Source organism: Arachis hypogaea, chromosome 18, assembly GCF_003086295.3.
Source record: "Arachis hypogaea cultivar Tifrunner chromosome 18, arahy.Tifrunner.gnm2.J5K5, whole genome shotgun sequence".
Lineage (NCBI taxonomy): Eukaryota > Viridiplantae > Streptophyta > Magnoliopsida > Fabales > Fabaceae > Arachis > Arachis hypogaea.
Genome location: NC_092053.1, coordinates 12,039,698 through 12,066,424, shown reverse-complemented (window position 1 = coordinate 12,066,424; position 26,727 = coordinate 12,039,698). Strand labels below are relative to the sequence as shown.

At 36.3% G+C, this 26,727-nt stretch overlaps 1 pseudogene; it reads left to right on the top strand.

Moving 5' to 3' along the window:
• Positions 1-19,435: 19,435 nt before the first annotated feature.
• LOC112769577 (vesicle transport v-SNARE 13-like) lies at positions 19,436-20,237 on the top strand (annotated as a pseudogene).
• The last annotated feature ends 6,490 nt before the right edge of the window (positions 20,238-26,727 follow it).

Here is a 26,727-nt window from a genome sequence, read left to right as displayed (position 1 = left end):
AAAGTCAGAACTGATTTAAATTCATTACCTTAAGAGCAGCTTTGGAAGATTTCCACAATATTGCAGCACAAGCTTCAGGGCTAGATGATAGAAGTTCATCAATAAACAATAGAAAATATTAAATATATATGTGATTTTTTTTCAAAAAAAAAAGGGGAAATTAATATAATTACCATGCTACATAAAAGGCAGAATTCTCAAGTATGACCAATTTATTGGCACGAGCAATGGCAAGTGCCCCTCCTGACAACGATTTACAACACCCACATAACCAAGTCGAAGAGGAACAACTTTTCCTAGTAACAGATTCCGGGCATCAGTACCCCTGTCCATGATATCTAACTGTAGGACGGGCCATACGAGCGCCTAAGCTTGTTAGAACTTTGAAATAACATTATATATTTCACAAATGTATGTTGAAAGAGTGTACTGGACGTTTGTGATTACACCAATCGTTCTATTTCCTGCAACAGAACAATAAATAGTTTAAAGCAATCACAGAAATGTGAAAAGAATAGAGCTTAAGGCATTAGGAAGCAAAAGCACACCATCCGGATCAGCAATTCCCGCCATCTGAAGAGCATCTAAATTAGCCAAATCCGAATTAGCTGGTGTGACAGCTAGAATGAGACAGGAGAGAACTTTGATATATGACATGATCATTGTTCTGATTCGGGCTTCGATATCAGATGGCTGGTCACCAACAAGAACCTTTGTTATGCCTGGAAGATCAACAAGTGTGATATCCAGAACATTTGGAGAAATTTTTTTTGGAAAAATCTACTTATCTGAGACTCCTTTATTATCTCCTGCTTCTTTATCGGTTTCAGCCTATAGATAATAATAATAATAATAATATAAAACAAAGTTAATCAAGGAAAATATACAAGTTAAAAGAAGCAGCAAAGGAAAGACACTTAATGGACATTTAACGCACAGTCAATACCTTACCAATCCATCAAGAGTAATGCACACTAGACAATAATTAGTTTATCATGGCATAAGAAATTCAAAAGTTGATAAACGGAAATACACAAGTTAAAAGATAATAATATTAGTGCTATAAGTCTTTTATATTATCTAAAACCAAAATTTTTCTATTATCTAAAACCAAAATTTTTAAAAATTAAAACTAGTGCTATAAGTCTTTTATCCGTATAGCCAGCATAGTTGTTATAACACTATCATTATCAGTGCTACAATAGACACGAGCACCATTAGCTTTCAAAGTTCATTAGCAGCAGCCAGCAGGCATATCATTTCTTAATAATAATAATAATAATAATAATAATAATAATAATAATAATAATAATAATACATATATAATCTCTATGTTATGATCTACCTTTTATTGTTTAGAAAACAAATCATGCGCAGGTAATAAATCTAAGCAGGAATTAAGTTTCTCAACAAACTACTATTTCTTTCTTTTTCTTCTTCTGGTCTCTTTGCATGGATCAATTTGCAGACTTCTTCATATCCAAAAATAAATAAATTAAAATTTAAAGGTGGCCAAATATAATCCAAAGAGACTTCCACCATTCCAAGTTGTCATAGAAATCCTAAAATAGTTTTTAAAGTTCTGCAAGTATGATAATTGTTAATTCAGCAACTTCTAATTTCTCCCATTCCCAAAGGTAGAAAGTGTCACATATTTGACACAGAACACATAAATCCAACAATCTAATTAATTAATCATTTTTTTAAGTTTTAACTCATCTGACACTAGTAGAGCCACATTAAAACAGCAATAATGAAGAGATGATGATGAAATAATTTAGTTATAGACCATTTTGAAATAGTTGAAATTGTGTTTGGTTTTACCATCAATCTCTTTCAATCAATTTCTAGAGTGTTTTCCTCTTTTCTTTTATAGAAATTGAACAACAAAATAGAGGACATACATGCTGAGAATAAAGAACAAGAAACATTTTGACTACTATGCTGAGATTTAAACCAATTTAATTAAATTTGTTCATCTAATCTAAGGCAAGCCTAAGACCATCGATTAGAATGAAATATTTTCAAGAGAACAAAGGAAAAGAGGGAGAACAACTTACTCGTGAGTCTGCCAGAAGAGAAATTCGCAGCTCAGTAGCTCGATGGACGAGATTGTCGGACTAGGAGAATACCGCAGGAGGAGATCATCGCTGGAGGAGAAGCCGCTGGAAGAGACATCGCAAGAGAAGTCACAGGAGGAGCCGTCGCCGAAGGAGACCATCACTGGAGAAGACGTCGCAGAAGGAGGTCGCTGCTGGAGGAGACGCCGCTGGAGGAGACGTTGCCGGAGGAGACCATCGCTGGAGGAGACGTCACTGGCAGGAGGAGATCGTCGCAAGAGAAGATCGCCACTGGAGAAGATCGCCATTGGAGAAGACGTTGCAAGAAGAGGTCGTTGCTGGAAAGAATTGTCGTCGGAGGAGAGATCGTGACAGAGGAGATCGCAGTGGCAGCGTTTCAACATAGTAATGAGGGGTAATTTAGGGTTGACCATTTTATACAAGTTGAGAATGGTGTTTTAAACCCGCTAGAATGCAAAAAAAAAAAATCGCCGTTAACTACCAATTAATTACGGCAACGATCAAAGACGTCCTAATATTCAAATATTATAGCAATTTTATAGAACCGCCGTAATATTAATGCCATTTTATATCATTTTTTTGTAGTGTGAGTGGAGTGCAGTAATGGGTCACTTCAAAGGAAAGTGCCTCCTACACGTTAATTGGAACCCAATTAGCAAATGTATATATGAGCTCAAAATTTCTACTCTTCTATACTCTTAATTATATATTTAAACTAGCTAATTTTATTATCCATTTGTGTAGATTGCTAATGAAGCTGAGTTCCTTTTATTTGGAACCAATGACCTTACCCAAATGACATTTGGGTATAGTAGATATGATGTTCGGAAATTTCTTTCCATTTACCTATCAAGTGGCATTCTGCAGAGTGATCCGTTTGAGGTTAGTTGTGTAACGTTTATTTGCTCATTAAGGATATGTGAAAGATGGTTGCTAAAATTTTTGAACTGTTTGACAATAATATTAAATGTTCAACTATTAAAACTAAAATTTGAAAACTCTTGCAGGGTTCTAATTAAAAGGCTTGCAACACTTCAAGTTGTAGTTTAAGAAATTTGTTAATCTGGTGTAAGAGGGTTGAATGACTAGCTTCCAGTTCTGTGGTTATTCTGTTGTTAGAGCTCTTTTCAGATCTTAATTGCTTTGTTACATTTTAGCTTTCAGTCCTTTTTGTTTTATGTGAGCATTTGTTGTGGAGCTTTTGTTCACTACGTTTTTTGTATTGTTTTTAAGTGCTTCTATTACTTTATGGTTTTTGTTACAAATTGATTTTGAAAGCTTGCAAAGAATTTTACCTAATTTTACTAGATTCAAGTATTGTTAGTTAGGTTGAATAAGATAATTAGTAATATTCTGGCTTCTGTTTTCTTGAATAATATTCTTGTGGGGTAATATGGCTGTGTGCTTGATAAACATTGCTGATTATGCTTGCTAACAATAATTGATAATTTAGATCTAATCATCTATCTATTATTATGGTTTTGTATAATTGAATAACACATAATAAAAAATAGAGTTTTAAATAATATATATTCTGTAGCTAAATTTCAAATAATTGAAAAGCTCTAATTTTTAGGAAATCTTTTTAAAGAAAAATTAATCGGATGCGGTAAGATCACTAAAACAGAAGTGAGTGGACTATTCGGGTTTTACATGACTATACCATAGATGAAGAAGAGCTGAATAGGTACATGCATGATACAAATAGTCTATGTGTTAATGTAGTCACATTTTTAAAGTTATATCTGAAATAGTAGTCATTTCATGCTGTTAATTTTGCTATTGTGATACCAGCTTGGTGGAATCAATTTCTTTCTTTCAGTGGAGTGTTCTCCTTTTATACTTTTACTTCATACTGAACCTACCTTAATTCTTGATATGAAAATGATCAATCCATCTAGATATAACAATTGATATATTTTAATGCAACATTTAATATTTTTCAATGATTTCACTAATCAATCAATATATTTTGCTTATAGCTGTAGTCAATTATATCTAGCGTACATTTTGTTTAATGCAAATGCTCAAGAAGAGGATGCTGAAGCTAGAGATATTTACTTTTTTGAACAGTCCATAACTATCCCAAAGTCAGTTGATAGGACAAGAGGTTATAACAACTAAAAGAGCAAAACTTTAGTTCTTATGATTTCTTTGATAAAAGAAATTTGTATTCACAAGGAAAAACAAAGTGAGAGTCCAAATATATTTTTTATTTGGAGAAAAAAATTTACATTTCCAACTATAGTGATTATTCTTATGAAAAAGTGTGTTAATTTAACTCATACTTTGCTTTTTGTAATTTTCCTAAATGTATCAATTTGTAACAGATTTTCTTCCAAACTATATTTTTGGGGAGTTTGAAGAGTTAGTTAAAGTATGAATTTAATTACTCTGAGAGTAGAATATGTACTTGAGTATGCCAAGAGAAGTCCCCTCATGGATATTCTTCATGATCAGAGAGAAGCTGGGATTGATGACAAGGTAAATTGTTATCTCTCTGTACTATGTTCTATGTTATGCTTATTAGCTTATGTGCATAGTTTATGGAGTCACCATGAATGTTTGCAAGATGTTCTTTAAAATGAATGTTGAGTTATTCAAACAGACAATATTTAGAAAAAGAAGCTAAAGCCAAAGAAGTTGAACAGTAAAAGAACTAACTTAGAAGAAACTAGCAAATGCTGGAGAATAAAATGGGGGTGGATGATATGGTCAAATAATAAGTTCTCATTGTAAATTTAATAGGTGAAAAATTATGAGTATGCCACTCTCCATAATCATTTCATAATTTATTAGTTTATATCTCTCTTTTGGGATAATCAATATTTTTTGAAGAGCAGTCATTAATGTGACTTATTAGAAGTTGTTAGCAACATTTTTTATAATCAAGTCAACTTCCATAAGCTAGATTGTTTGTAATTTTCATCTGTGAATGTGTTAGAGTTACTGATCTTATTTATTCTCTTGTTGTTGAATTTAGAAATTTGATTTGGATCCTTCTATTCCTCATTTTTCATTTGAATTTAAGAATTCAATTCAATTTCAGTCCAATGCTACCGTTCAATCTTCCTCAAGTTCAAGTACTCTAGTGGGTCAAGTTTTACCGATTTCTGTTCTCAACTGGAATTGTTGGGTAATTATTGACCTCGTGGACTTTTAGTTGTTATCTGTTAGCAAACTATATATATATATAGTTATTTTTAATGTTTTTAATTTATTTATTTACTATTTCTTTTAATAGTTTTGGACTCTGCATTTTTTTTATTCTTTGTTGTGTTCTGTGTAGGTTGTTAACCATAATTTTTATGCAAGAATCACGTCCTCACAAGGTTTCAACTTATTTGAAAATCATCAGCCTCTCACTATTGAAAAAGAACTTCGAAATACTTTTGGACAATGTGAAAACACTGTTGAAGATGTTAAAAGGATGGATGAGTGTAATGGCTAATAATTATTTTCATTACTATATATATATCCACATATGTATAATTGTCAAAACTTTGCTTAGTTATATTGAGTACTTGAAAATTTGTGAAAATATGTTGTGAATGAATCTACTTTGATATGTAATGCCAAGTGATTTCGGAAATTGTGATGTTTACGAAACTTATCCTTTTGTTTCGTATATTTAAATTTCTATGTATGTACCTGTTTCTGTGTATATTTTAAGAAATATGATTATAATACAGAGAATTGTGTAATATATTTTGTATATTTTTTTTGTTTTTGAAGAATTGTGTAATAATTTAAGAAAATATTTTTTTTGTTTTCGAAGAACTGTGTAATGATTTAAAAAAGATGTCAGTTTAATGAAAATAATTATTATAATCTTATTAACAGTAATGAGAAATATTATTATGGTATTACTAACAAAGTAAAACATATTTTCAGATAATTTTAAATCCAAAAAATTTTAACACAAAAGATTTTTATAGAGACAAATTTTCCATCGTATACACTATACAAATTCTTTGAATTTATGATTTTAGTCTAAATCTTTTAAACATATGATATGGTAAAATCTATCCAATAATTTAAGTAGTAAAAAATTAAAATAGTTAGAAAAATATATTTTTTTTTCAATGTGTTGCAATTTCTATTTATTTTTCTTCTCTTTCTTATTTAAAGAAATATATTTTGTATGTGTAATATAATATAAGTATTATTCTGGATATGTGTAAGCAAATGAAGATTATTATGTTATATATAATACATATAATGTTGTTTATGAAATGCTTGCAAATTTATCATGTACACTATAAGAAACATCGTTAAAATTGATGGCCAAGCTGTCGATAATATTAAAAATTGACGGCAAAATTGACGGTGGAAGTGGTCGTTATTAAGCTTGTCGATTTTTCAAAATTCTAATAAAATCGACGGCTTGCTAAGCTGTCGATAATAATCTAATAAAATCGACAACATTTCCATCTATAATATGAGTATGAGAATTTTGCCTTCTTAGTAAAATCGACAACATTTTTATCAATATTTGATTCAATAAAATCGACAAAAGAGCCGTCGATTTAATTATTTAGATACCGACAAATGCTTAATAAAATCGACAATATTTTGTTGATATTTGAATCAATAAAATCGACAAAAGAGTGGTCGATTTAATTATTTAGATATTGACATATTCTTTGTCTGTATTTTGTTGTTTATTGTCTCTTTTAAATTTAAAAAGCGACAATGCTGCCGTCGATTTTAATAGCTATATTTTTTTAATTATTTTTCTATTTGAAAAATAGTAGACAATTAATACTAATAAACTTTAGATATAGAAATAAAATTTATACAAAATATTAGATAATAAACTTCTATATATAAAAATAAAAGCTATACTAAATATTATTAGAAAGCTAAAAATGAAAACTGAAGAACAGAAGGAAGCCAAAGTAAATTTGGTAAAAAGATGTTATTAAATATAAGGATAAACTTCATATTTTGTCTTAGATGTCTTCCCTCCCAAACTTTACAGTTGGAAAACATTCACACACCATGACTGTAAGATCCGGTTAATTAACGACTAATTAACCCATAAATGAGAATTTATTCTAGAAAGCCAAAAATGTTATTTTTATGGCTTAATATGATAGAGGAAATTGAGACGAGAATTTCGGTACCAATTTTATAGAAATCGGACCAAGATTGGATCGAACGGGCCAAACCGGGCCAACCGGACCCAAAGTGGGCCCTTGGCCCAACTAAACTAAACCAAAACCCTAGTTTTCAGCACTCTCTCTCCTCATTTGAGACACTAAACACGCTGAAATGGAGGCCATGGAGGGAAGAACACTCTCTCAAGTTCTATCTCTCACTTGATCTTCAAACCACCATAACTTTTGATCTAGAGCTCCGATTGCCGCTCCGTTTGTGGCCACGTGTTCACCGCGGAGAGCTCTACAAAACCCATACAATTAATCTTGAGGTAAGCCATGTTTCACTTTTCGAAATTCCAGCCCTTGATTTCGAGTTTCATGAGTAAAAATGTTGAGATTTTGGGTTCTTTGATGTTATAGGACCCAACTCTCTTGAAGGAGAAGGTTAATCTTGTCTCTTTGGACCTTGGGTGTGGTAAGATTCTCAACCCTAGTGTAATTTGTTGTTCTATGAGGTTTGGGCATTGAGATGTTGTGTATGGGTATGATGATTGTGGCTTAGGTTGTGTATATGTGAATATTGGAGCTTGATTGGTGATTTTGGAAAGCTTGGAAGAGGGTTTTGTGTGATAAAATCTGTTCTTGGAGGTGTTGAGACCTTGAGAGCTTGAGAAAAAGTGGTTTGGAAGTGCTCCGGTTGAGCTTGGGAAATCGGCTAAGGTATGGTTTCGGTTTCCCGTATCTAATATGTAATGTGGTAGGAAATACTTAGGCTAGAGGCCCTAAGATAGGCATTGAATTGATGATGTTGTGGAATGGTTAAGATATATGATGTGATCATATGTGTGATTATGAATATTGATGCCTTGATTGTGTGATATGTGAGAAAATGCATGTTGTGATATATGCTTGATGAATGATTGAGGTTGAATTGATGGGTGGTGCCATATTGTTGGTGAGTATGATTATTATGTATAATGATGGTTGATTGAAAATTGATATTGTTAGAAATTGGGATGAGAAGGATGTATGACATAATATTGTGTTTATCCTTTGGCCTTTTGATTGAGAAGTGTTAAAATGGTTGGAGGTAGTTTTGAGAATTTTGGTAAAATGTCAATGTGTGAGTTGAGGATGGCTTGTTGTTGAATTTGGTACACTTTGATTGATTTCAAAGAAAAGGGATGAAATTGGCATGTTTTAATTGATTTTGAAAAGAGTTGAAAGTGGCTTGTTTTGAAAATGGCAATTTGTAGTTTTGAATGAAAATATGGTTTTTGGGCATACTTTGACGGGACATAACTTGGACTACGGATCTTTGATTTGTGCCAATTCTGTTTAGAAATGAAATTGGATCCGGGATGTCCATGCCGTTCGAAGAACGGGTGAAAAATGATTTAAAATGAGAGAGTTATGACCGTCGGAAGATTGGTGGTTGAATTTGTGAATTCTGCAGCTTTTAACTTAGAAAATTTTTAGCAGAATGACCCCTCGCGCGTAGGCGCACTTGGCGCGTATGCGCCGTTCTTCGAGAAAGCATCATCCACGCGTGCGCGTGGAGTGCGCGTACGCGTGGCCCTGTTTTCATCCCAAAGTTGATTTTTGAGTTTTAAAAGCCAAACTTCATACTTCTAAGCCTCCAATCTCACCACTTATGTCTTAAATCATTATGATATGCCTAGCATGAGGAAAAGGGCTAGTGAATGTGGTAACTTGCGAGTGAAGCAAGGGAAAAATGAATGATCTATGAGGAACAAAGATGATTATGTGAGATGTGGAGGATGGCGGTGGAAGTGCTTGTTATGCCATGGGCCGAATGGCCGTAATTGTTAATGAATTGGCTGGTTATGGATTTAACCGTGAGCCGGATGGCTGGATTATGCCGTGTGGCGGCGGAGCCATGTTTATGGCTAAGTATAAATGCATATATGCTGTTGAATGAATTGTGAATGTTGGCACTTCCACCATTGGAGATGAGGGTTTCCCTGGGTAGTAGCAATGGCTAGCCACCATGTGCTCCAGGTTGAGACTCGAAGCTCTGTTAACCCAATGTCGTAAGTGTGGCCGGGCACTGTGAAAGGCCCGGATGAGCTCGCCCCCATAAATATTCACCAGTGATGGTGATGGATAAATATTCACCAGTGAGGGTGATGGATATGGATCATGATTATGATCAAGTTTATGATGAGTATAACTCGAGTTGGGGATGCACGACAGAGGGACAGTCCAATGGCTAGCTACCAAGACTTGTCGGGTTGGCTCTATAACCGACAGATGATATCATCAGCCACTAGGGACAGGCATGCATCATAAGCATACTACATGAATTGTTTGAGATTGCCTATTTGACTGCATATTACTTGCTAATTGCCTAAATGCCTTATCTGTTCCTATTTGTAAATCTCTTGTCTGATATAACTGTGTTTGCTATATTATACTCCTGCTGGTGGTTGGGAGGTCTGAAGGAATTGGAAAGGGAAGTATTAGTTAGACTGAAGAATCTTTAGTCAGTTGCCACTTACGGTTTAGCTTGTTTATAAGCTTTGATATTATCTGAAGGAAGTTCTAGGATTGCCTTCGGCTTTCCTCTATTATTATGTATTATATATGTGGAAGTTGTTACCGTGCTGGGGACCTCTGGTTCTCACCCATGCGGATTTTGTGGTTTTCAGATGCAGGACGCGAGGCTTCTCGTTGAGGCATGCTGGAGACTTCTGGATTAGCGAAGATCCTTTGTTCTCGGGACTCTGTTTTGGGTTATATATCTTGTTTAGATACTTTTATCTCCATTAAATAATACAAACTATGACGACTCCTTCTAGAGGGGATTTTTGGAGAATAGGTTTTCTGTATTTATGTCCCTTTGGGTTTCCTTTGGGGTTTTCTTATTTTATCATATGTATATATTGCTATGCTCGGACCGGTTATCTTCGCAACCGGGTTTTGAGTCTTGATATTCCCGTTTTTGACACTCTTTATATATATGATCTTGCGCTAGCTTATCCTTTGCTCGTTACGTTATCATTCGGAGTGTTGCATTTTCGAGTTACGGTTTTTGTTTACCCCCTTTTTCTTCAAAGGCTCCTAGTTATAATCAATCATTCATAATACTATACGTACTAAATTTTTGTTTTAGAGGTCGTAATACCTTGCCATCTCTGAATTATGACTTAAGCATAAGACTCTGTATGGTAGGGTGTTACAGTATGGTATCAGAGCAGTTCGTTCCTGTAGAGCCTGAGGAATGGACTGACTATGCTTCTGTGCATTCTCTGTATGTGTGTTATGTGCTGTTAGTATATCTACTTGATATAGTTGGCATAAACGTTTATGAGCATGCATTTGGGACTTTGAAGCACTAAACTTCCGATATTGAGACTGATCAACTTAATATCGATTGTTTGGTGTGTATAGGAACCAGATGGCGCCTCGTGGACGCGGTAGAGGCCGTGGGAGAGGACATACGAATGCTCGTGCGCCGGAGACTAACCCTAATAACCCGGTGAACTTTATGACTGCGTTGGAGAACATGGCTGCTGCTATGCAAGCCACTGCTGAGGCTCTTGGTCAACAGATGAACAACCATGGTAATGACGGAGGTAGAGTTCAGGGCCCGATGACACTGGCAAACTTTTTGAAGGTTAATCCTCCTAAGTTCAAGGGAACCACTAGTCCGACTGAAGCCGATACATGGTTTCAAGCCATGGAACGAGCACTGCAAGCGCAGGTGGTACCTGAAGGGCAGCGTGTGGAGTTCGCTACCTATTTGCTCATTGGCGAAGCATCGCATTGGTGGCAAGGAATCCGACGCCTCCTACAGCAGGGTGATGATTATATCACCTGGGACATCTTCCAAGAGGAATTCTATAAGAAGTACTTTCCGACTTCTGCTAGGACGGCCAAGGAGCTTGAATTGTTGCAGCTGAAGCAGGGTACTATGTCTGTATCTGAGTATACTGACAAGTTTGAGGAGCTGTTCAGATTCTCTCGTATGTGTCAAGGGACTCCAGTGGAATATGAGGAATGGAAGTGTGTTAAGTACGAAGGAGGACTCCGGAGTGATATTTTCAGTTCAGTGGGACCAATAGAGATTAGAACTTTCTCTGAGTTGGTGAACAAGTGTAGGGTTGCTGAAGAGTGTGTGAAGAGGGCAGCCGTTGAGAAAGGAAATCACAAAGGATCGTTTCCACAGAACCGAGGCAAGAGCTTTGCACCTAGAGGTCCGTCTTTCAAGAGGGAAGGTTCTTTTAGGAGGCCCAACAACAACTACTCCCAAGGAAAAAGGTTTGGGAAGCAGCCTCAGAATGATCAAGCTTGTACTAGGTGTGGGAGTCACCATCCGGGAGTACCATGCAAGGCCGGATGGGGTTTGTGCTACAATTGTGGAAAGGCGGGGCATAAAGCCACAAGTTGTCCAGAGAAGCAAAAGCAAGGTGCTGGGAAAGCACAACAAACTGGTCGGGTGTTCACCACCTCAGCTGTGGGTGCAGAGGGATCCGAGACACTCATTCGAGGTAACTGTGAAATGACTGGTCAAACTTTAAATGCTTTATTTAATTCGGGAGCATCGCATTCATTCATTGCATTTGAGAAAGCCCATGAGTTAGGGTTGAAGATCGTAACCTTAGGTTATGACTTAAAAGTGTATAATGCTACCCATGAAGCCATGGTAACTAGGCTAGGATGCCCGAAAGTTTCGTTTAGGTTCAAGCAGCGTGATTTTGTCCATAATTTAATCTGCTTACCGATGATCGGTCTTGATCTTATCTTGGGATTGGACTGGTTATCTGAGAATCATGTCCTGCTTGATTGTTCTACAAAGTCGGTGTACTTTATGCCGGAAGATACAGAAGGACCGGTCGTGGTGAATAATTATTACTTGAATTCGATGATGGTGAACTGTTCTGGAATCGAATGTCAGGGTATCCTATTGTTAACCGCTAGTGTTTCAGGTGATGATCAAAAGTTGGATCAGATTCCGGTAGTGTGTGATTTTCTGGAAGTGTTTCCCGATGATATTGAGGAATTTCTACCTAACCGAGAGGTCGAGTTTGCTATTGAATTGGTGCCTGGGGCGGGACCAATCTCAAGTGCTCCTTATAGAATGTCACCATTAGAGATGGCCGAGCTAAAGTCTCAGTTAGAGGAATTGTTGGGTAAGAACTTTATCCGACCAAGTGTTTCCCCGTGGGGTGCTCCAGTGTTACTGGTAAAGAAGAAAGATGGAAGTATGCGACTCTGTGTGGATTACAGGCAGCTGAACAAGGTCACCATAAAGAATAAGTACCCATTGCCGAGAATTGATGATCTCATGGATCAGTTACAAGGAGCTGGGGTTTTCTCCAAGATCGATTTGCGATCCGGTTATCACCAGATAAGGGTGAGGGGTGAGGATATCCCTAAGACCGCTTTCAGGACTCGTTATGGTCATTACGAGTACACTGTAATGTCCTTTGGGATGACGAACGCTCCTGCAGTATTCATGGATTACATGAATAGAGTGTTCCGTCCGTTTCTGGATAAATTCGTGGTTGTCTTCATTGACGATATACTAATTTACTCCAAGACTGAAGAAGAGCATACGGAACACTTGCGGACCGTGTTGCAGATTTTAAAGGAGAAGAAACTCTATGCGAAACTGTCTAAGTGTGAGTTCTGGAAGAGTGAGGTGAAGTTTTTGGGTCACGTGGTGAGTAAGAAGGGAATAGCCGTAGATCCAACCAAGGTAGAAGCTGTGATGGATTGGAAGCAACCAACCACAGTAACTGAGATAAGGAGTTTTCTGGGTTTAGCTGGCTATTACCGAAGGTTCATCAAAGGCTTTTCGCAATTAGCTTTGCCGTTGACAAAGTTAACTCGCAAAGACACTCCGTTTGTTTGGACTCCTGAGTGCGAGGAGAGCTTTCAGACATTGAAGAAAAAGTTGACCACTGCACCTGTGTTAGTGTTACCTGAGCCGAACGAGCCTTTTGAGATGTACTGTGATGCATCGTTAAAGGGCCTAGGGTGCGTGCTGATGCAGCATCATAATGTGGTGGCGTATGCCTCACGACAGTTGAGACCTCACGAAGTTAGTTATCCTACGCACGATTTGGAACTCGCTGCGGTTGTGTTTGCCTTGAAGGTGTGGAGGCATTATCTCTATGGGGTTAAGTTCCAAGTCTTCTCCGATCACAAGAGATTGAAATACCTCTTTGATCAGAAAGAGCTTAATATGAGGCAAAGGAGGTGGATGGAATTGTTGAAAGACTATGACTTTGAGTTAAATTACCATCCTGGAAAGGCGAATATAGTGGCGGATGTGTTAAGTCGAAAGTCGTTATATGCGTCTTGGATGATGCTTCAAGAGGAGAAGTTGCTCAAGGGATTCGAGAGTCTAAAAATTGGTGCTCGAGAAGTATCTGGAACCTTGTGTTTGAGCCGATTAGAAATCTCGAGTGACTTTAAGTCCGAACTCCTAAAGGCTCATGAAAATGATGAAGCGTTATGGAAGGTGTTACCGGCTATCGAGCAAGGAAAACAGTGGAGAGTGTTGGAAGAAAAAGATGGGTTATGGAGATTCAAGGGTAGGATCATTGTGCCGGATGTTGGCACTTTGAGGCAAGATATCTTAAAGGAGGCACACAAAAGCGGATTCTCCATTCACCCGGGGAGTACTAAGATGTACCATGATTTAAAGGCGATGTTTTGGTGGCCGGGTATGAAGAATGATGTGGTGGAATATGTTTCAAAGTGCTTAACTTGTCAAAAGGTAAAGATTGAACATCAAAGACCTTCCGGGATGTTGCAACCCTTAGAGGTTCCGCAATGGAAGTGGGAAAGTATTGCAATGGACTTTGTGTCGGGATTGCCAAGGACTAGGACTGGTTTTGATGCTATCTGGGTGATTGTGGACCGACTGACAAAGTCAGCTCACTTTTTGCCCATTCGAATGACTTACACCCTTGAGGATCTAGCTCGGTTATACATAAAGGAGATTGTGAGACTCCATGGTGTACCTGCTACTATAATCTCTGATAGAGATCCTCGTTTCACTTCGAGGTTCTGGGGTGCATTTCAGAAAGCTTTTGGAACTCGATTAAGCTTGAGTACAGCGTACCATCCTCAAACAGATGGTCAATCCGAGAGGACGATCCAAACACTAGAGGATATGTTGAGAGCTTGTGTTTTGGACCAACCGGCGAGTTGGGATCGGTATATGCCGTTAGTAGAGTTTGCATACAATAATAGTTACCATGCGAGCATCGGAATGGCTCCGTATGAGGCTTTGTATGGGAGAAAATGTCAATCTCCACTATGTTGGTATGAAGCTGGAGAGAAAGGCTTGTTGGGGCCGGAAATGATAGCTGAGACCACTGAACAAGTCAAGAAAATCCGAGATAGGATGCTTACGGCGCAGAGTCGTCAAAAGAGTTACGCCGATCAAAGGCGGAAGCCCTTAGAATTTGAGGCAGGAGATCATGTTTTCCTGAAAGTTACTCCGACCACAGGAGTAGGTAGAGCGATTAAAGCAAAGAAGTTGAATCCTCGATACATTGGTCCATTTCAGATCTTGGAGAGGATTGGGCCGGTGGCGTATCGGGTGGCTCTACCACCCCATCTTTCAAACCTGCACGACGTATTTCACGTGTCGCAGCTTTGAAAGTACACTCCTGATGCTAGCCATGTGTTAGAACCCGAATCGGTTCAGTTAAGAGAAGATTTGACGCTTCCAGTGGCTCCAGTCAGAATTGATGATACTAGTATCAAACGGTTGCGTGGAAAAGAGGTTTCATTAGTCAAAGTGGCTTGGAGTCGAGGCGGTGTTGAGGAACACACTTGGGAACTTGAGTCGGAGATGCGAACGGATTATCCGCACTTATTCTCAGGTAATTGAATTTGAATTTGAATTTTGTGGGCAAAATTCCCAATTAGGTGGGTAGAATGTAAGATCCGGTTAATTAACGGCTAATTAACCCATAAATGAGAATTTATTCTAGAAAGCCAAAAATGTTATTTTTATGGCTTAATATGATAGAGGAAATTGAGACGAGAATTTCGGTACCAATTTTATAAAAATCGGACCAAGATTGGACCGAACGGGCCAAACCGGGCCAACCGGACCCAAAGTGGGCCCTTGGCCCAACTAAACTAAACCAAAACCTTAGTTTTCAGTACTCTCTCTCCTCATTTGAGACACTAAACACGCTGAAATGGAGGCCATGGAGGGAAGAACACTCTCTCAAGTTCTATCTCTCACTTGATCTTCAAACCACCATAACTTTTGATCTAGAGCTCCGATTGCTGCTCCGTTTGTGGCCACGCGTTCACCGCGGAGAGCTCTAAAAAACCCATACAATTAATCTTGAGGTAAGCCACGTTTCACTGTTCGAAATTCCAGCCCTTGATTTCGAGTTTTATGAGTAAAAATGTTGAGATTTTGGGTTCTTTGATGTTATAGGACCCAACTCTCTTGAAGGAGAAGGTTAATCTTGTCTCTTTGGACCTTGGGTGTGGTAAGATTCTCAACCCTAGTGTAATTTGTTGTTCTATGAGGTTTGGGCATTGAGATGTTGTGTATGGGAATGATGATTGTGGCTTAGGTTGTGTATATGTGAATATTGGAGCTTGATTGGTGATTTTGGAAAGCTTGGAAGAGGGTTTTGTGTGATAAAATATGTTCTTGGAGGTGTTGAGACCTTGAGAGCTTGAGGAAAAGTGGTTTGGAAGTGCTCCGGTTGAGCTTGGGAAATCGGCTAAGGTATGGTTTCGGTTTCCCGTATCTAATATGTAATGTGGTAGGAAATACTTAGGCTAGAGGCCCTAAGATAGGCATTGAATTGATGATGTTGTGGAATGGTTAAGATATATGATGTGATCATATGTGTGATTATGAATATTGATGCCTTGATTGTGTGATATGTGAGAAAATGCATGTTGTGATATATGCTTGATGAATGATTGAGGTTGAATTGATGGGTGGTGCCATATTGTTGGTGAGTATGATGATTATGTATAATGATGGTTGATTGAAAATTGATGTTGTTAGAAATTGGGATGAGAAGGATGTATGACATAATATTGTGTTTATCCTTTGGCCTTTTGATTGAGAAGTGTTAAAATGGTTGGAGGTAGTTTTGAGAATTTTGGTAAAATGTCAATGCGTGAGTTGAGGATGGCTTGTTGTTGAATTTGGTACACTTTGATTGATTTCAAAGAAAAGGGATGAAATTGGCATGTTTTAATTGATTTTGAAAAGAGTTGAAAGTGGCTTGTTTTGAAAATGGCACTTTGTGGTTTTGAATGAAAATATGGTTTTTGGGCATACTTTGACGGGACATAACTTGGACTACGGATCTTTGATTTGTGCCAATTCTGTTTAGAAATGAAATTGGATCCGGGATGTCCATGCCGTTCGAAGAACGGGTGAAAAATGATTTAAAATGAGAGAGTTATGACCGTCGGAAGATTGGTGGTTGAATCTGTGAATTCTGCAGCTTTTAACTTAGAAAATTTTTAGCAGAATGACCCCTCGCGCGTAGGCGCACTTGGCGCGTATGCGCCGTTCTTCGAGAAAGCATCATCCACGCGTGCGCGTAGAGTGCGCGTACGCGTGGCCCTGTTTTCATCCCAAAGTTGATTTTTGAGTTTTAAAAGCCAAACTTCATACTTCTAAGCCTCCAATCTCACCACTTATGTCTTAAATCATTATGGTATGCCTAGCATGAGGAAAAGGGCTAGTGAATGTGGTAACTTGCGAGTGAAGCAAGGGAAAAATGAATGATCCATGAGGATCAAAGATGATTATGTGAGATGTTGAGGATGGCGGTGGAAGTGCTTGTTATGCCATGGGCCGAATGGCCGTAATTGTTAATGAATTGGCTGGTTATGGATTTAACCGTGAGCTGGATGGCTGGATTATGCCGTGTGGCGGCGGAGCCATGTTTATGGCTAAGTATAAATGCATATATGCTGTTGAATGAATTGTGAATGTTGGCACTTCCACCATTGGAGATGAGGGTTTCCCTGGGTAGTAGCAATGGCTAGCCACCATGTGCTCCAGGTTGAGACTTGAAGCTCTATTAACCCAATGTCGTAAGTGTGGCCGGGCACTGTGAAAGGCCCGGATGAGCTCGCCCCCATAAATATTCACCAGTGATGGTGATGGATAAATATTCACCAGTGAGGGTGATGGATATGGATCATGATTATGATCAAGTTTATGATGAGTATAACTCGAGTTGGGGATGCACGACAGAGGGACAGTCCAATGGCTAGCTACCAGGACTTGTCGGGTTGGCTCTATAACCGACAGATGATATCATCAGCCACTAGGGACAGGCATGCATCATAAGCATACTACATGAATTGTTTGAGATTGCCTATTTGACTGCATATTACTTGCTAATTGCCTAAATGCCTTATCTGTTCCTATTTGTAAATCTCTTGTCTGATATAACTGTGTTTGCTATATTATACTCCTGCTGGTGGTTGGGAGGTCTGAAGGAATTGGAAAGGGAAGTATTAGTTAGACTGAAGAATCTTTAGTCAGTTGCCACTTACGGTTTAGCTTGTTTATAAGCTTTGATATTATCTGAAGGAAGTTCTAGGATTGCCTTCGGCTTTCCTCTATTATTATGTATTATATATGTGGAAGTTGTTACCGTGCTGGGGACCTCTGGTTCTCACCCATGCGGATTTTGTGGTTTTCAGATGCAGGACGCGAGGCTTCTCGTTGAGGCATGCTGGAGACTTCTGGATTAGCGAAGATCCTTTGTTCTCGGGACTCTGTTTTGGGTTATATATCTTGTTTAGATACTTTTATCTCCATTAAATAATACAAACTGTGACGACTCCTCCTAGAGGGGATTTTTGAAGAATAGGTTTTCTGTATTTGTGTCCCTTTGGGTTTCCTTTGGGGTTTTCTTATTTTATCATATGTATATATTGCTATGCTCGGACCGGTTATCTTCGCAACCGGGTTTTGAGTCTTGATATTCCCGTTTTTGACACTCTTTATATATATGATCTTGCGCTAGCTTATCCTTTGCTCGTTACGTTATCATTCGGAGTGTTGCGTTTTCGAGTTACGGTTTTTGTTTACCCCTTTTTCTTCAAAGGCTCCTAGTTATAATCAATCATTCATAATACTATACATACTAAATTTTTGTTTTAGAGGTCGTAATACCTTGCCATCTCTGAATTATGACTTAAGCATAAGACTCTGTATGGTAGGGTGTTACAATGACACCAATGATGGAATTCTAATACCCAAAAAGCATAAAGGACTTTACAGATGGATAACATCCATAATAATCTAAACATGGGTTTATAACTACTACGTTTGGGAAGGATAAGATTGATAATTCACAAAATTAATTAACTTATAATCAAGAACCAGCAGTGTAACAACCATGTTTTGCTGAGACAAGCAAGTATACAATACCACACTGTACAATAATATTTTAGAGCCAAAACAGTATCCACACACTAGTAACTCCCGCAAGACCTTATTTATCCTTAGTAACACACCATCTATGGTATTTCCGTGTCTGTGCCCTGGAGAAAACTCCAAAGTCAATGCAAGGATGAAGACATGGCGAGCCTGCAACATAGTCCATTTGAGTGTTTCTTCAATGTAAATGAGCAGAGAAGTAGTCCAAAACTGATCCAGGATCATTTTTGCAAGCTCCTACTTGTATTTGGTGGACAGCTAGCGAGAGATTGTATAATAGAGGCTAAGGACATACAAAATCTTAGATTCATATTTACACCTAAACTATTTAAGATATTGGTATATAAACCCAGACAATGCCCATTACTCAGTCAACTTGCCAATCCGAATATTTTAATTATAAAGATTTTTTTACCACACAAACTCAGTTACCTAGAAGAATCTGTCAACCAAAAAGAGACAGAATCCAGCAGCTAGCAAATAGATGCTCCTAAATTGCAAGTCAGCAAGCTTACCACTGCACAGGAAAATAATCAACCTTCACACAGGTAAATCAACAAAACAATCTAATGTCACAGCTATTCATTATGTTCACAAGTGCTATATTCAACTTTCTATTTGGAAATAAATCAACAAAATAAAGAATAAGAACAGAAACAGCATGTAGTATCTAAGAAAGTTGGAATGATGATAAATTTTAAATTTAAGCAGTTTTATTCCAGCATCAAAGGTTAGACTAATATTGAATATTTGCCATAGGAAAAGGTACAGATTGATTGGCATTCCAAAAAAGAATATATATCTAAATTCGAAAAATGAAGCTTGAAGCTAGGAGTTTGCAAGCAAACATGAAGGCATCTCTTCTTATCAAGTTAAGGGAATACAAAACCGATTTGAACAACTTGAAAAGTGAGCCTAAAAGAATCACATCGGCTGCTAATAATAATAATGATGAGTTGTTGGAATTGGGACAGGCTGATACATTGGCGGTTGGTATCATCTTGCTTTATTTTGGTAGTTAATTAGTTGATGTAATGATGATAGCATGCATGTATCATCAAATGATCATAGAGGAAGACTGGTGATGTCTACAGAGAGATTGAATCTGTCGTCTGAAAGAATAAAGGAGAGCAAGAGAAGCATGATGGAAACAGAGGAGCTTGGTGCCTCCATCCTCCAAGATTTGCATCAGCAACGCTAGTTACTACTTCATCCTCACAACACGGTAACTTCATTTCATTTCAAGATTTAATACTACTCACCAAAATACTAACTAACCATATACGCAATATGCAATGCAGCTTCATGGAGTGGATGATAACATCGATGAAAGCAAGAAGATTTTGACAGCCATCTCAAAAAGGATGAGTAGGAATAAATGGATTCTTGGCTCATTCATGGTAGCAATAGTCCTTGCAATTATACTTATAACTTTTGACTAATGATAAACGCTATCCAATAATCACAAAGTCAACACTTGACACGGCAATTTCAATAGCTATAACAATAATCCAAAACCCAATTTTTTGTAATTCTAGAACAGAACAAACTAAAAATGGTTTCAATTTCAAACGATCCACATAATGAAGAAGCAATAACAGCAAAAAGGTGGGGGACTCACGCAAAAGGGGAAGGCTCAACAAAGAGAGCAATTCGACGAGGCTTTGAATTGTTCTCAGAAGGAGGACCCTCTTCTCCTTCCTCCTCACGCAATTCTCATAGAGGACCAAATCTCTGACATTAACATCACACCATAGTGTTAGCTATTAAAATAAAATAGAACCAGAATAAACATGACCAGGATTTCTAGATTTAGAAAATAGGAGATTACGATTAAGTCATAGTTTACATCTGAAATAGGGGATTTCCAAATGAAACTAAAGTTGGCTTTGAAAAGAGTTCAGTAACAGTCAGAAAAAGATACCTAGTTCTTGTGAGCTCGATTGAGAGAGAGCGGAGAATGACCAAAATAGGAGGAGCGATGGCGGCAACAGAGAGAAGGAGCGACGACAGCAACGGAGCGACGGTGGCGCGAGCAAATGAAGTGATGGCAGCGCAACCGTAACGCCAGCAACGGATAATGAGGGTTGGTGAATTTGGGGTAAAATGAGGGTTGGTGAAGAAATGGGGAATTTGGGGTAAAATTGTGTTTCTGAACTTGGAGGGGGGAAGTGGACGTGGGGTTGTGTTTTAACAATAAAAATCGACGGCATATTTGTTGATTTTAATTTGAAAAAAAGGAATGCTCTTAGCATCTATTTTATATATTATATCCATACCATTTATTTGATTTTAAAAAGCAATCTAGACCATTCAAATTTATCGACGGAAATATTGTCGAAATTTTAAATATAAAAATAGACGTCATATTCGTCGATCGTCGACAATATGACGATAGTTAAGACAGGGTTAATGCATCATAAAAAAATCGACGACCAAGCTGTCGATTTTATTATTTTATTTTTAATTATCTTTTTTTTAAAATATCGACAGCAAGCCGTCGAAAAATATCGACATGAGAGATAACCGTCGATTTTTTGCGTCGAAAAATACGCTTTTTCTTGTAGTGGTATATTTCTATGTATGTTAATTTGTGTCCAGTAAAATCGATTGTATTATTGTCTATCATGAATCAATGTAAAATAATAATTATAATGCTAGGAATATAAAATTATTATAAATATAGTATCTTTATCAAAAAGTAGAAAATTACTTTTTTGATGAACTATTTTAAATTCAATTTAAAATAATGTAATATACCATAATGTAATGTAAAAAAAAGTATATCTAATTTAATATAGATAATATATGGCATTGTTATTATTACGATATTTATTGTTATTAACTTTGCATGCATAATATATAATTACAGGATTTTGGAAGACACAAAAGAAAGGGAAATATATAATTAACATTTAGTATAAGATAAAAAAATTAATAAAGTTTTTAGTTATTATTATTATTATTTGAAAAAATTTTAAAATTTTTAACTAATAATTAATTTTAGTATCTATTTTCTGATACTTCAAAGATTTTAATATATACATTTTTATATTTATTATTTAAAAAAATATTTTTTTTCTTATAATTTTAATATATACACTTCTTTAGATAACATATGCATTTTCTATATTAAAAAATATAATATATCTTACCATACTTATCTGCAAAAAATATCTTTTTTATGATGATTAGCAATGAAAAAAAAACTAATAATAATATAACTATAGATAAATAAACAATAGCGAAAATTTAAAACGTAACAAAAGTACAGTTCATGGGTCAAGTTGAAGCCAAAATCCAAAAGTCATCATTAAATGAAACCTAATCTTAATATCAGACTCCACTCTCTACCTCAATCATCACTCGGCCTCAGCCCCTCTCTACTCTCCTCCTCACTGCCAGTCAGCCTACCTACATTTACAGTCCTTATCTCACCCTTTTCCTCCCTCACAATCAGCATTACAACACTTCCTAGAACACACAGTTAAATTAATTTTTTTAGGGTGTGGGTCATATTATTAAGGTTATTAGTTTTTCTTATTTTTAAAATAAACTTTTGGAAAACCTTCTATGTTTATAATAAGATGATTTGTGATAATTAAAGGTGTGGAGTTTGGAGCCTTACTTCATAACACTCATCAAAATTGCATTCGATGAATTTAAAGAACCATAAAAGAGTCTTCACTGCTATGCATGGATGGTACAAGCACTAATAATTTAATTTGGATTATTAACGCATAACTTTTATTTTTTATGTTTTTAAAAAATACCCCCTTTGCTAAAATTAGACAAAAAGAAAAGGATCGGGGAGACTATTCTTTTTATTATTAAAATAATTTTTACACTATTATTTTTTAAAGTTTAATTTTTTAATACAATCACTTAGTAAGTAAGACTTAAATTTAAATCCGATTTAAAAATAATGTGAAAAATGTGTCTTTCCTTTACCAGATTTTAAAATAACTATGATGATGACTCTAACCTATAATGCATGATACTATTCTGTGCTATCAGGAGGTTTGTAGCAACGCAACAATACTGGATCAAAGGAAAAGAAAACATTTCCAGGTTATGGCTTTTCAATGGGCAGGTAACCAAAATATATGTAATATTACATGATGAATTTTAAACTGGTTATGTTAGACATGAATTAATTTTAGATGTAACATCGAATATAGGGTGAGAGAGTTCTTCCACTGAGTTCTGTGGCAACTTATGGAAATGAATTAGGGTCAATATTCTACATGATTGATGAGTGGGATAATTGTCTGGTATTGGAACTAAAACGAAAAAATGAACAGTTGCTTATAACTGACGTTTCATTTGAGCTACTTAGAATTTTCTATTTTGTCAATAGAGGGACAACTGTGCAATTTAGGTATGTAGGTTTTGGAATCTTTTTCATTTCATTCTGTAATCGCGTGAACCAACCAATTCAAGTTCTTTCTGATCTTAACTTTTATGTGGCTTACCAAATAGACCAAGAAACACTTGACAACATATGTAGAATATTCCATATAAAAGTATAACAGGAATGGTGATCCTTCATCACCTGATGTGGTGGTGCTTTCTGGGTCCGAACCATCTGATCATGAGTTCTCGTCAGACAACGATGAAGATGGAATAATTGAATGTCTTGATCCTCATAATCTAATAGAACTATCTCATGCAAGCCATTTATTGGTTGAGTTGAGCGAAGAAAGTTATGAACCAAAAGAAGTGTCTAATAACGGGTAATGTTACGTATAATTTTTTCTCTTCTGGTTGAATTTTAATATTGTGGTACATAGAGGTATGTTTTACTATGGTGACTAACATGTATAAGTATCCTAAACCAGATACACTCCATATGCTTACTATAAGAAGGCTTTGACACATTCGGAATTGAGTGCAACTAGATTGGCAAGTTGACCCTAAAGAACTCATTCTTTTTTATTAACAAACTTGTGAAATATTGGTTATGTATTTCTTATTGATTATATAGAAAAAATTTCCCTAAATGCTAACTATGATTCATTCACTGCAGTAGCTGTTCTCTAATTTTGCTGCATATCTTAAACCATCTGGACATGGTTTCGTCTGGCAGATCACTGGTCCACCTTCCAGCATAGGCAAGAATGTACTTTTTTTCACCTACTGAGGAGTGAACGAAGAAATTCAGAGTGGAAGTTTGGGGTTAAATGGAAAGAATGTTGTCAACTGTATAAGTTAAAGACAAGGGACAATATTATCCTGACCGAATCGACACATAGAGTTGGTGATTGAAAGCTTTTAAACTCTACAAAAACTAGCCTCTTATAGATTACTCTATGGAAACACATGTTTTGGACTATATCTTAAATTGTATTGGACATATTTTGCTTTTGTTATCTATAAGTATGTGACAATCGATATTTAAATTATAACTAAAGTGTAATCTATGGGTCAAGTTGAAGTCAAAATCCAAAAGTCACCATTAAATGAAACCTAATCTTAATATCAAACTCCACTCTCTACCTCAACCATCACTCGGCCTCAGCCCCTCTCCACTCTTCTCCCCACCGCCACTCAATCTCTCCACATTCGCACTCCTTGTCTCACCACCTCAACCATCACTTGGCCTCAACCTCTCTCCACTCTCATTCTCACCACCGATCAATCTTTCCACATTCGGAGTCCATGTCTTACCACCTCAACTTGCCCTCAGCCTCAGCCCCTCTCCACTCTCCTCCTCACTGCTGGTCAGTCTCTCCACATTCACATTCCTTATCTCACCATTTCCCTCCCTCACAACCAGCATTGCAACATCTCTTAGAACACAGTTAAATTAATTTCTTCAGGGTGTGTGTAATATTATTATCGTTATTATTTTTTCTTATTTTTAAAATAAACTTCTGAAAAAATTTTTATGTTCATAATAAGACGATTTGTCATAATTAAAGGTGTGGGATTTGGAGCCACACTTTATAACACTTATCAAAATTGCATTCGATGAATTTAAAGAACCATAAAAGAGCCTTCACTGCTATGCATGGATGGTACAAGCACTAATAATTTAATTTGGATTATTAACACATAACTTTTATTGTTTATGTTTTTAAAATAACCCCACTGCTAAAATTGGACAAAAAAAAAAGGATCAGAAAGACTATTCTTTTTTATTATTAAAATAATTTTACAGTATTATTTTTTAAAGTTTAAATTTTTAATACAATCACTTAGTAAGTAAGACTTAAATATAAATCCATATTTTAAAATAATGTGAAAAATGTGTCTTTCTTTTACCAGATTTTAAAATAACTATGATGGTGACTCTAACCTATAATGATACTGTTCTGTGCTATCAAGAGGTTTGTAGCAACGCAATAACACTGGATCAAAAGGAAAGAAAGGATTTTCATGTTACGACTTTTTATCGGACAGGTAACCAAATATATGTAATATTATATGATGTATTTTAAATAGGCTATGTTAGACATGAATTAATTTTAGATGTAACATCGAATATAGGGTGAGAGAGCTCTTCCATCGAGTTTCGTAGCAACTTATGAAAATGAATTAGGGTCTAAATTTTACGTGATTGATGAGTTGGATAATTGTCTGGTATTGGAGTTGAAATGAAAAAATGAACAATTTCTTATAACTGATGGCTCATTTGAGCTACTTAGAGTTTTTTATTTTGTCGATATAGGGACAACTGTGCAAGTTAGGTATGTGGATTTTGGAATCTTTTTCATTTCACTCTGGAATTTTATGAACCAACTAATTCAAGTTCTTCCTAATCTTAAGTTTTATGTGGCTGACCGAACATACCAAGAAATACTTGACAACATATGTAGAGTATTCCATATAAAGTATATTAGGAATGGTGATCCTTCATCACGTGATGTGGTGGTGCTGTCTGGGTCCGAACTATCTGATCATGAGTTCTCGTCAGACGACGATGAAGATGCAACAATGGAAGGTCTTGGTCCTCATAATCCAATAGAAATGTCTCATGCAAGCCATTCATCAGTTGAGTTGAGCAAAGAAAGTTATGAAACAAAAGAATTGTCTAATAACGGGTAATGTTACGTAGAATTTCTTCTCTTCTGATTGGATTTTAATATTGTGGTACACAGAGGTATGTTTTACTATGTAGGGCTACACACAGATCAGATATAGCCTAAAATTCTATCCGATTCGCACTGCACTCATCGGATCAGATCGGATATGATATCCACAATTTTTCAGGCCGGATCGGATATCGGGTATATCCGCATAATTAAAAAAATGTTTTCAAATTCCATTTGGCTATTTTTACAAAAAGAAATTCATTTTTCACCTGTTTAAGCATATTTAATTCTAAAATATTATCAATAAAAATTCTCTTGAATAACAAAAGAAAAAATAATAACACAAGATTTAAGTTTAATTATTCTAAGTCGAAGTACAACATAAAAAATAAAAAACAAGATATCATAAAATAACACACTAAAATTCATATCACATTAGGGTTTATTTTTTTAAACTATGCTATTTATATGTGATGTGCGGATATGCGGATTTGCGGATCGGATCCGTGGATATCACTGCCAAATCCGCAATCCGATCCTACCATAGTGCGGATCGGATAATATCCGCAAAATTCAGATCGGATGCGGATAATTACCACGGATATGCGGATATTATCTGATCCATGTGCAGCCCTATTACTATGGTGAGTAACATGTTTAAGTATCCTAAACTAGATACACTTCATATGCTTACTATAAGAAGGCCTTGACACGTTTGGACTTGAGTGCAACTAGATTGGTAAGTTGATCCTAAAGAACTCATTCCTTTTTTTTAACAAAATTGTGAAATACTGGTTGTATATTTCTTATTGATTATATAGAAAAAATCTCCCTAAATGCTAACTATGATTCATTCAATGCGGTACCTGTCCTCTAATTTTGCTGCGTATCTTAAACCATCTGGACATGGTTCCCTCTGGTAGATCACTGGTCTACCTTCCAACATAGGCAAGAATGTATTTTTTTCCACATAATGAGGCGTGAAGGAAGAAATTTAGAGTGAAAGTTCGGGGTTGAATAGAAAGAATGCTGTCAACTGAATAAGTTAAAGACAAAGGACAACATTATCC